This window comes from Oryctolagus cuniculus, chromosome 13, assembly GCF_051225735.1.
Source record: "Oryctolagus cuniculus isolate XC-2025 breed Fujian yellow rabbit chromosome 13, ASM5122573v1, whole genome shotgun sequence".
Lineage (NCBI taxonomy): Eukaryota > Metazoa > Chordata > Mammalia > Lagomorpha > Leporidae > Oryctolagus > Oryctolagus cuniculus.
In genome coordinates, this window is record NC_142879.1 from 20,982,014 (window position 1) to 20,993,391 (window position 11,378).

Consider the following 11,378-nt stretch of genomic DNA (forward strand, 5'->3'; position numbering starts at 1 on the left):
AAAATAATAATAAAGATGTGGAGCCGTTAATAAACTGGCATTGGCTGAGCAAAACCTTCAAGAGGTAGATTGCCTTTTTTTAATTTGACTTCACAGGAAGCCAGAGGCAGGTCAGGCAGTGTGGGAGCTGCTGGCCGTGCCTGGCTGTTCCCTGGTGTTAAAGAGGAGAAGGAGATGAAGAACATAACCGCGTGGCGCGTCATAAACACCCGGGGTGGTGACGTCATCGCGCCGCCTCCCGCCCCCGCGGTGGAATTCATGGTGAAATTCGTCGAGCTGCCCGCGTGAAGGGAGATCCCGCGCTCCCTCTGGGTCTGGAAAAGGCTCTCTGCCTTTGATGTCCAGCCGCCTCCTCCGTACTACCGCGTAATTATACTCGTGTGCAAGCAACTCTGCCGAAAGGTGTAGCTTTTAAAAGTAGTGCCCACAGAGGAGGTAAACCTATTTTCATTGAGAAATACGTATTTAAGTGAAAATGCATTATCTGAAAAGCCCTAGCAGTCTCGGCCCCTAGTGTAAATTGTTCCATCATAGAAACCAAGAGGAAAAAAATAAGATTTTTGTTTTCCGTGTTACTTGAAAGGCAGACAGACAAACGTATCTTGTATTCTTGTATCTGCTGGTTTGCTCCCCTAATGCAACAGCCAGGCACGGCCAGGCCAGGCTGAAGCCGGGGACCTGGAACTCTGTCCAGCGCTTCAACACGGGTGGCAGAGGCCCAAGTAGTTGAGCCATGTCTGCTGCCTCCCAGGGTGTGCATTGGCAGGAAGCAGAGCTGGGACTTCAACCAGGAACTCCCCGCATGGAATGCCCACATCCCAAGCGGCATCTTAACCTCTGTGCCAGACGCCTACCCCAAGAATAATTTTTAAGTAGGCTGTTTACAATGCAAAGATGGGGGACATTTTGTTTATAGAAAGCTTTAATTGTAAAGCCCCATGCCAACAGCAGCTCAGGGGTGTGGAGGTCTCCCAGGGCCCACCCTGCCCTGCCCACACCAGCAGTTGGCTGTGACAGAGCCTGGGGTCAACAGTTGTGTCATGTCTCTCTGGTGCTGAGCTTACAGTATTGTCAACTGCAAAGTATTTTTGGAAAAGGGCCTGCTTTGGGAGTTCTTAAATTAGTCATAGCAAGTCTGTCTGCTTTTAAATTGACTTTTATTTTTTTAATGCAGTGCGGGTTAACAGCAGAGAAACTGGAAGAGTGGATTTCAAGTTAGTTAACTGGGAAGGAGGGTATTTGTTAATGGGCCTGGTTTTTCCTCCTCAGGATTCTTTTTTTTTTTTTTTTTCTTTAAGATTTATTTACTTACCTGAAAAACAGAGTTACAGAGAGGTAGAGGCGGGGCGGGGGGGAGATCTTCCATCCATTGGTTCATTCCCCAGATGGCTGCAACTGCCAGAGCTGTGCCCATCCAAAGCCAGGAGCCAGGAGCTTCTTCCGGGTCTCCCACACAGGTACAGGGGCCCAAGGACTTGGGCCATCTTCCACTGCCTTCTCAGGCCATCAGCAGGGAGCTGGATCAGAAGTGGAGCAGCTGGGATGTGAACCGGTGCCCATTTGGGATGTCGACACTGCAGGCAGCGGCTTTACCAGCTATGCCACAGCACCAGCCCACCACAGGATTCCATAAATAGGAAGTCTCTCCATGGTTCCTCACACAACAGATGCTTCTGTTTTTGTGAACTCCATGGCGGTTAAGTTGGTCAACCCAAAGGCTGAGCTTCTGGTTATCTCGTTTGGTCATTATCCCACCTGATGGACAGATGACCAGCCTTAGCCTTAGCTATCCAAATAAAATCTGTAATCTATTAAAATGTTTAAGCGTGTTCCCCGCCTGCCCTGCCCTAGATTCTGTTTCTTTTCTTTTCTTTTTTTTTTTTTAAGAAATTTATTTTATTTGAAAGGCAGAGTGTTAGAGAAAGAGCTCTTTCATCTGCCGTTTCACTCCCCAAATGGCTGCAACACTGGGGCTGGGCCAGGCTGGAGCCAGGAGCCTGGAGCTGCAGCCGGGTCTCTCACACGGATGGTAGGGCCCAAGCACTTGGGCCATCTTCCACTGCTTTCCCAGGTGCATTAGCGGAGAGCTGGGTTAGAACTGGAGCAGCCAGGACTCAAACCAGTGCTCTGATATGGTTTGCTGGTGTAGTAGGGGGTGGTGTGACCTGCTGTGGCACAACTCTGGCCCCGAGATTGCATTTGGTACTATTACAGGTATCCCAGCCAACCACCCATTCTCCTAATTTAATTTCATTTCCTATCTCAGCAACACCTATTTCATTCATTTCTTCTCAAGACGGCTTCCTCTTCCTTCTCTTCTATTTCACAGCTTTGTTGTCACCCCCACTTGGTACCCTTTTCTCTTAAAGAAGTATTTGATGATGGGGCCGGCTGTGGCGTAGCGGGTAAAGCCGCCGCCTGCAGTGCTAGCATCCCATATGGGCGCAGGTTCTAGTCCCAGCTTCTCCACTTCCAATTCTGATCCAGTTCTCTGCTATGGCCTGGGAAAGCAGTAGAAGATGGCCCAAGTCTGTGGGCCCCTGAACCCACATGGGAGACCTGGAAGAAACTCCTGGCTCCTGGCTTCAAATTGGCCCAGTTGGGCAGTTGCAGCCATTTGGGGAGTGAACCAGAAGATGGAGACCTCTCTTTCTCTTTCTGCCTCTGCCTCTCTGTAACTCTGCCTTTCAAATAAATAAATAAATCTTTAAAAAAAATCAGGATTTCTTGGCTTCAGATCTCCTTAAACCCAAAACTTTATCCTCCTGAGAAACCCCTGTCCACTTACCCTTTCTGGCCTGGCTTTCAATATCTTTCAAAATAAAAGAGACTCACATCAGGGGCTGGTGCTGTGGCATGGAAGACTGGGCCTCTGCCTGCAGTACTTGCATCTCAAGGTGGTGCAGGTTCAAGTCCCAGCTGCTCCACTTCCAGTCCAGCTCCCTGCTGGTATGCCTGTGGGGGCAGTGGAGGATGGCCTAAGTGCTTGTACCCCTGCACCCATGTGGGAGATCCGGAAGAAGCTCCTGGCTCCTGGTTTCAGATCAGCCCAGCTCCAGCCGTTGCAGCCATTTGGAGAATGAACCAGTGGATGGAAGACCTTTCTCTCTGCCTCTCTCTCTGTCTATAACTCTACCTTTCAAATAAATAGAATATTAAAAAAAAAAAAGATATGAAGCATGTATCAGAAAGAGAAGGGAACTCACCACTTTTTTTTTTTTTTTCTGAATTAATTGGTTTGACAGAGACACAGAGGAAGAGAGATCTTCCATCTGCTGGTTCGTTCCCTGAATGGCTGCAATAGCTAGGCCTGGGCCCTGTGGAAGCCAGGAGGCTGGAACTCCATCCTGGTCTCCCACGTGGGTTTCAGGGACACAAGCACTTGGGCCATCTTCTACTGCCTTCCCAGGTACATTAGCAGGAGGCTGGAGCAGAAGCAGAGAAGCTGGGACTTGGACTGGGACTCTAATATGAGATGCAGGTGTTCCAAGCAGCGGCTTAACCTGGTGCAGCACAACGCCCACCACTTAGCACTTTATTTCCAAGTGCCCTTTGGAAAATATGTTCCTTAACTGACTGACGTTCATGAAGTCTGCTACTTGTGTAACTGCTTAAGATTCTGGATGTGGGGCTGGCATTACACATCCCATATGAGTGCCAACTCAAGTCCCAGCTGCTCAACTTCCGATCCAGCTCCCTGCTAATGTGCCTGGGAAGGCAGCAGAAGATGGTCCAGGTGCCTGGGTCCCACCATCCACATAGGAGATCCAAATGGAGTTCCTGGCTCCTGGCTTCAGCCTGGCCTGGCCCCAGCTGTTGGCTATTGTGGCCCGTTAGGGCTTGAACCACCGAGTGAAAGCTCACTACCCCTTCCAACTCTGTATTTTAAATAAAAGTCAATAAAAGTCTTAAGAATAAAGATTCTGAATGGTTGGACCAGCTCCTTAAGTGCACATATTGCTCTGAATTTTAAGCCAGAAGTTTTTTTCTGTTTATTTTTATGATCACTGGTTGGAAATTTTTTTCTTCTCCAATCAAAATTCGTTCATGAGCCACCAAGAGTTGATACTACACTGTTAATAGAAGGAGCTCCAGGATAATTTGTTCTTTTCTCTAGGAATCTCACAACATGTACTGGAAGCACCAACACGCAGACAACATCATTGCTGTCCACAGCTGCCATCATCTTCAGAATTTTCACATCTCTCTCTCTCTTTTTTATTTTTTATTTTTGATAGGCAGAGTGGACAGTGAGAGAGAGAGACAGAGAGAAAGGTCTTCCTTTTGCCGTTGGTTCACCTTCCAATGGCCTCCGCGGCCAGCGCGCTGCGACCGGCGCACCGCGCTAATCCGATGGCAGGAGCCAGGAGCCAGGTGCTTTTCCTGGTCTCCCATGGGGTGCAGGGCCCAAGCACCTGGGCCATCTTCCACTGCACTCCCGGGCCACAGCAGAGGGCTGGCCTGGAAGAGGGGCAACCGGGACAGAATCCGGCGCCCCGACCGGGACTACAACCTGGTGTGCCGGCGCCGCTAGGCGGAGGATTAGCCTAGTGAGCCGCGGCGCCGGCCTCTCTCTCTTTTTTAAATTGATTTATTTGTTTACTTGAAAGGCAGAGATACAGAGAGAAGGAGAGAGAGAAGTTTTCTATTCACTAGTTCACTCTCCAAATGGCCTCAGTGCCAAAGCCAGGAACCAGGAACCTCCTCCAGGTCTCCCAGGCAGGTGCAGGGGCACAAGGACTTGGATTATCTTCTACTGCTTTCCTGGGCCATAGCAGAGAGCTAGATCGGAAGAGGAGCAGCCAGTACTCGAACCGGCGCCCATATGGGATGCCGGCACTGCAGATGGTGGCTTTACCCACTACGTCACAGCACCAGCTCTAATGTCTCTTTGTTGATCTTGTTGATGCGGACAAAAGACTCAGGGCCCTGGAGACAATGTGAAAGGTGGTCAACTGGGCCTGGCCTGGCAGTGAGGGAGGTAAGCCAGGCACTGAGAGAGAGTAAAATGAGCACCTCCCACTGCGCCAGGGAACATTTCCTAAAAGAGGCGACGTTGAAAGCCTGGGTGCCAATTCAGAGGTGTGGAATGCCACCTGTTTTCTTCCTTGCTTTGTACATCCAGCAGCAAAGCCAGATGAGCTCTGCTGTGCTAGAGAACTTAGCTTGTGTGTTGTGTGCCCGGCTCGGGAGTGTGACACAGCTGCCAGCTTCCCGCATCGACTCTCAGGGGAAGGGGATCTGAATTCCGTGCAGTCTCACCAACAAGGGGCTGTGTAGACGTCTTCTTCTCCTTCTCCTTCTCCTTCTTCTCCTTCTTCTTTCCCTCAGCTTCTCCCTGCTTCTTTCTCTCCAAGAAGCAAACTGTGCTGTGTAGGGTCTGCAGAGCCGTGAGACTCCCGGGAGGGTGGGCCTTGGTCTCTCTTTTCACCCTGTCCCCTTACCTTCCTTTTACTTTCCTCAGGAAACCATTCATGCCGCTGTCTGCATTTTCTTTTCTTTTCTTTAAGATGTATTTATTTATTTGAAAGGCAGAGTTACACAGAGAGATCTTCCATCCGCTTGTTCACTCCCCAGATGGCCGCAAAGGCCAGAGCTGGGCCAATCTGAAGCCAGGAGCCAGGAGCTACCTCTGGATCTCCCACGTGGATGCAGGGGCCCAGGTACTTGGGCCATCCTCCACTGCTTTCCCAGGTGCACTAGCAGGGAGCTGGATTGGAAGTGGAGCAGCCGGGACTTGAACTGGCGCCCATATGGGATGCTGGCACTGCAGGCAACAGCTTTACCTGCTACACCACAGCACGGGTCCTCTCTGCATTTTCATGTGACTGCAGCTCAGTGCGGTTTTTCCCAAGGGATGCATGTGTCTCGAGCCTTATGCTCATCAAGGTCTCCAGTGAAAGTCATTCCAAGCACCAGCCAGGAAGTGAGGTTGGCAGAATGGGCAGCGGGGAGTGTCTTCCTTCCTGGGCCCCAGTTTCTGCATCTGTGAACTGACCCCCAGCTGTGGCAGCTATAGGTGGATGATTTATTTGGTGTCAGTCAAGAAGTCTGGGGCGGTTGTGTACCTCCGCGGCCCTGGGGGCCCCAGGACAGCAGCATCACATTGTATCAGACGGGGCTCCTCAGGGATAGAGCCAGTAGGATCACATTGTATCAGACGGGGCTCCTCAGGGACAGAGCCAGTAGGATCACATTGTATCAGACCGGGCTCCTCAGGGACAGAGCCAGTAGGATGTGAGTGGGTGGATAGGAATGCACAGGGGTGCACACACACACGATTTCCTGTAAAGAACGACTTGGGGAGTTGTGGGCGCTCATGAGTCCCGAAAGCCGTAAGGTGAGTCTGCAAGCCAGAGACCCAGGAGAGCTGATGGCTTAGCTCTCGTCCAAAGCAGGGAGAAATCGCGGTCTCAGCTTGAAGGCGGCGGGGCAGGAGGATCCTCTCCAAGCGACAGGGAGATCAGCCTTCTGATGTTGCTCTTTAGATTGATTTATTTACTTGAAAGGTGGAGTTATAGAGGGAGAGACAGAGATCTCCCATCACTTAGGGTTCACCCCCTAAATGGCTACCATAGCCAGAGCTGGTCCAGGCTGAAGCCAGGAGCCACGAGCTACATCCAGGTCCCCCACGTGGGTGGCAGAGGCCCAGGTATTCGGGTCATCTTATGCTGCTTTCCCAGGTGCATCAGCAGGAAGCTGGATCGGAAGTGAAGCAGCTGGGACTCGAACCGGTGCTCTCATGTAATGCCATCATCACAGGTGGCGGCCTAACCCCACTGTGCCACAACAGCAGCCCCAGCCTCTGTTCTGTTCAGGGGTTTTCCTGATTAGAGGAAGCTCACTCACATTAGGAAGACATTCAGCCTGCCAGTTTAAATGTCCATCTCACCCCAGGACAGCCTCACAGAAACACTCAGAATGCTTGCCACAGTGGATGGGCACCCATGGTCCAGTCACGTTGACACACAGAATTAACCATCATGTTTGTAGAGGTTGGCGACAGTCACTTGAAAGGCCTGGCCCTGGAAGTGAACATGAGAGACATCAGGAGGCCAGTGTCCTGGTGCAGTGGCTTAAGCTGCTTTGTGTGACCCTACCACCCCGTACCAGAGCACTGGTTTGAGCCCCGGCTGCTCCACTTTTAATACTGCTCCCTGCTATTGTACCTGGGCAGATACAGAAGATGGCCCAGGTGCTTGGGCCCCTGCCTCTCAGGTGGGAGGTCTGGATGGGGTTCCAGGCTGCTGGCTTCTGCCTGGCCCAGCCCTGGTCCTTGCAGCCCTTTGGAGGGTGAACCTGTGGGTGGAAGATCTATCTTTCCCTCTTTCTCTATCATTCTACCTTTCAAATAAATGAATGAATAAGTCTGAGAGAAAGACAGAGATAGAGACAGAGAGGAGAGCGAGCAAGCCGATGGCAAGTTCTTTGAACTCCTAGACAGAAAGGCAAGGCTACCCTTGGTATCTGACTCCACCTCATCTCTCCACCCCTCTGCCTACCACCCCTACAATTTCCTTCTTTCTTTTTAAACACCTTTATGTATGTATTTTTAAAGATTTATTTATTTATTTGAAAGTCAGAGAAGGAGAGACAGAGATCTTCCATCCGCTGGTTCACTTCCCAGATGGCTGCAATGGCCAGGGCTGGGCCAGGCTGAAGCCAGGAGCCAGGAGCTTCCTCTGGGTCTCCCACACGGGAGCAGGGGCCCACGGACGTGGGCCATCCTCTGCTGCTTTCCGAGGCTATAGCAGAGATCTGGATCAGACTTGGAGCAGCTGGAACTTGAACTGGTGCCCATATGGGATGCCAGCATCACAGGCGGCAGCTTTTCCTGCTACGCCACAATGCCAGCTCCACATTTTTATTTATTTTTTAAAAGTTATTTGAGGGGCCAATGCTGTGATGTAGCAGGTAAAGCTACCACCTAAAGTGCCAGCATCCCACATGGGTGCTGATTCGAGTCCCGGCTGCTCCACTTCCGATCCAGCTCTCTGCTGTGGCCTGGGAAAGCAGTAGAAGATGGCCCAAGTCTCTGGGCCCCTGCACCCACATGAGACCTGGAAGAAGCTCCTGGCTCCTGGCTTCGGATCAGCCCAGCTCCAGCTGTTGTGGACAATTAGGGAGTGAACCAGCGGATGAAGGATTTCTCTCTGTCAATCTCTCTCTCTGTAATTCTACCTTTAAAATAAATTTTAAAAAATAGTATTAAAAAATTTTATTTGAAAGGCAAAGAGAAAAAGAGACAGAGGCAGACAGAGAGAGGTCTTCCAGCTTCTGGTTCACTCCCAAATGCCTGCACCAGCAGCCAGGGCTGAATCAGCCAGAAGGCAGAGGTGTGGAGCTCAGCCTGGGTCCCCCATACGAGTGGCAGGGACCCACACACTTGAGCCATTGCCTGCTGCCTTCCAGGTTAGCAGGAACAGAGCCGGGGCTCAAACCCGGGCCCTTCAGTATGGGCTGTGGGATCCCAGTGGCCTCTTAACCACGGTGCCAAATGCCTGCCCCTCAATCTCTTTGCCCTGTTCTTCACAGCTTTACCCTTTCTCCTTCTTTACAAACAACTTTAGAATATTTTTAGGAAAGTCTTACCTGTAGAAGTTATAAATATTCATAAATTAAGTCAAGCAATTCTTTGTAGACTGTACTGAAACAAAACCCAGCAACGCATTGAGGAAGTGTGAAAGCTCTCATCACCCCCCAGCACAGGCCTCCCCTCTATCTGGGGTTCCACTTTCAGGGTTTCAGTTACCCGCCGTCAGCTGCAGTTCACAAATGTTAACAGTAAATTCCGGAAACAAATACTTCAGAAGCTTTCGACGGTGGTTCTGCGTCGCGTGGTGATGCCTGGCCATCTGCACCTGGGCTCTGAGTCATTCCTTTGTCCGGAGTTTCTGCCCTGTGTGTGCTGCCCACCCACAGCGGCTGAGATGCCAAGACCACCCTCACATAGCGCAGTGTGCGGTTTCAGCTGTGCTGTGCTGTGCTCAGTGGCTGCTGTTCCTCTCGGGCCTCGTTACCATTTAACCTTTATCCTATAGGTGTGGGGGGAGGGGGCGCGGGGGGGGGGGTAGATCTAGGTGCAGCTTCTGCAGGGTTGGGAGCTCCGTGCTGCAGGCACCCACCGGGGCTCCCAAACACCGTGTCCTCTGCCTGTGGCTCCGGCATCCTATATGGGTGCCGGTTCGAGTCCTGGCTGCTCCACTTCCGATCCAGCTCTCTGCTGTGGCCTGGGAAAGCAGTAGAAGATGGCCCAAGTCCTTGGGCCCCTGCATCCATGTGAGAGACCCAGAAGAAGCTCCTGGCTCCTGGCTTGGGATCAGCCCAGCATCCGGAACAGTCTCCAACAGCTAGGCTGATCTCCAGCCCTGGGGTCTCCTTGGAGGGTGCTAACCCCACTCACAGAGGCTCCACCCTCATGACCTCGTGACCTCCCAAGGGGCCCCCGCTTCTGCCTGACATCACACTGGGGTTCATGTCGATGGGAGGGGCTGGCCTGGGCCACGTCCTCTGGGTCTAGATGCTCCCCAGGGCCCTCGTTGGCAGGCAGCCGCTCCCCAAGCACCCCTTGAGTTTCCAGTGATGGTGTCTTCCAGTGCCACAGCCCCGCGACCCACAGACCAGCTTACCTGATGGAAAGAAGGAGCAGGTGGTGGTGTGGCACAGTGGGTTGCAACTCCGGCATCCCACAGAAGAGCGCCAGTTCAAATCCCGGCTGCCCCTCTTCCCATCCAGCTTCCTGTTAATGTGCCTGGGAGGCAGTGGAAGAGGGACCAAGTGCTTGGGCCCCTGCACCCATGTGGGAGACCCAGATGGAGTTCCTGGATCCTGGGTTCTGCCTGGGTCAACCCTGGCCAATGCTGCCTTTTGGGGGAGTAAACCAACAGATGGAAGAGTTCTCAGTCTCTCCCCCTCTGTCACTCTGCTTTTTCAGTAAATAAATCTAAAGGGGGGCCGGCACTGTAGTGTAGCAAGTAAAGCTGCTGCCTGCAGTGCCAGCATCCCATATGGGCACTGGTTCGAGTCCTGGCTGTCTACTTTCTATCCAGCTCTCTGCTATGGCTTGGAAAAGAAGTGGAAGATGGCCCAAGTCCTTGGGCCCCTGCACCCACGTGGGAGACCTGGAAGAAGCTCCTGGCTTTGGATTGGCTCAGCTCCAGCAGTTGTGGCCAGTTGGGGAATGAACCAGCAGATAGAAGACCTCTCTCTCTGCCTCTCCTTCTCTATGTAACTCTTTCAAATAAATAAATCTTCAAAAATAAATAAATATATCTAAAGGGGAATAAAAGAGAAGGAAACTCAACTGGGGGCTGCAAACTGCTATGCGGTCCATGGGAGAGGCGGGGCTCAGAGCCGTGAGCTCAGGGAAATCCAGACGTGGCTCGGTGAAGATGACTACCCACACTCTCACCCCTCACTCGCACGCAGGCAGGGGAGCGAGAAGGTGAAATGTTAGCAAGGGGTGGCTTGGGGTCAGGCGATCCTGTGGCCGGGCACACCAGGCTGCCTCCTGATCCGCTTGGAGATCTAGTAACAGGGTTGGATGTCACCAAGACCAGCCTCTAAGCAGCTCTCCACCCATCGGTGAAAAAACTGCCAGGCTACTGTAACCAAACCTGACCCTGGAAACCAACAGCACAAGTAACCGAGACGGCCTGTCTCACTGTAACTAGCTCTGCAGGCCAGTAAGGAAGATGCCTGAAGGCTGGGCCACTGCCCACCGGAGCCCCCCACCCCTTCAATTTCTAGCCTCTACAGGTAGGCTGGGAGCAGGTGCAGGGGGTTAGAAATGCTTGGGACACCTGCATCGCGTATCAGGGCTGGGTTCAAGGGCCCATGGGGCTTTTGATTGCAGCTTTCTGGTAATGCACACCCTGGGAGGCAGCAGGCGAGGGCTCAAGTCGTAGGGTCCCTGCCACCCACATGGGAGCCCTGCACGGAGTTCCCGGCTCCTGGTTTCAGCCTGGCCCAGCCCTGGTTGTTGTAGGCTTTTGAGGAGTGAACCAGAAGATGGAAGATCTTTCTCTCTTGCTCTTTCCAATCTCTCTCTCTCTCACACACACACACACATTCTCTCACACCATCAGGTAGGACCCAGCATGCAGAGGGCAGCAGGGGCTGCGACAGACACCTGGATCCCCCTCCTCTCTCCCCAACAAGAAACCCTAAGACCTCCCCCACCCCAAACTCTCGTCTCTGTGGTTCCTGCTGTGGGTTTTCTGTTCACGCTGTGCCTGCTGTGTTACACACTTCCGATTCACCCACACTTCTTCCTCTGGCCCTTAAGGGCAGGGCCGCAGTGTCCTTGTCGGAGACCCCACGTGGAGGGCTCCCCTGCCTCCCCCACCCCTCCCCTCCCACACTCTTAGCAAGTTGAT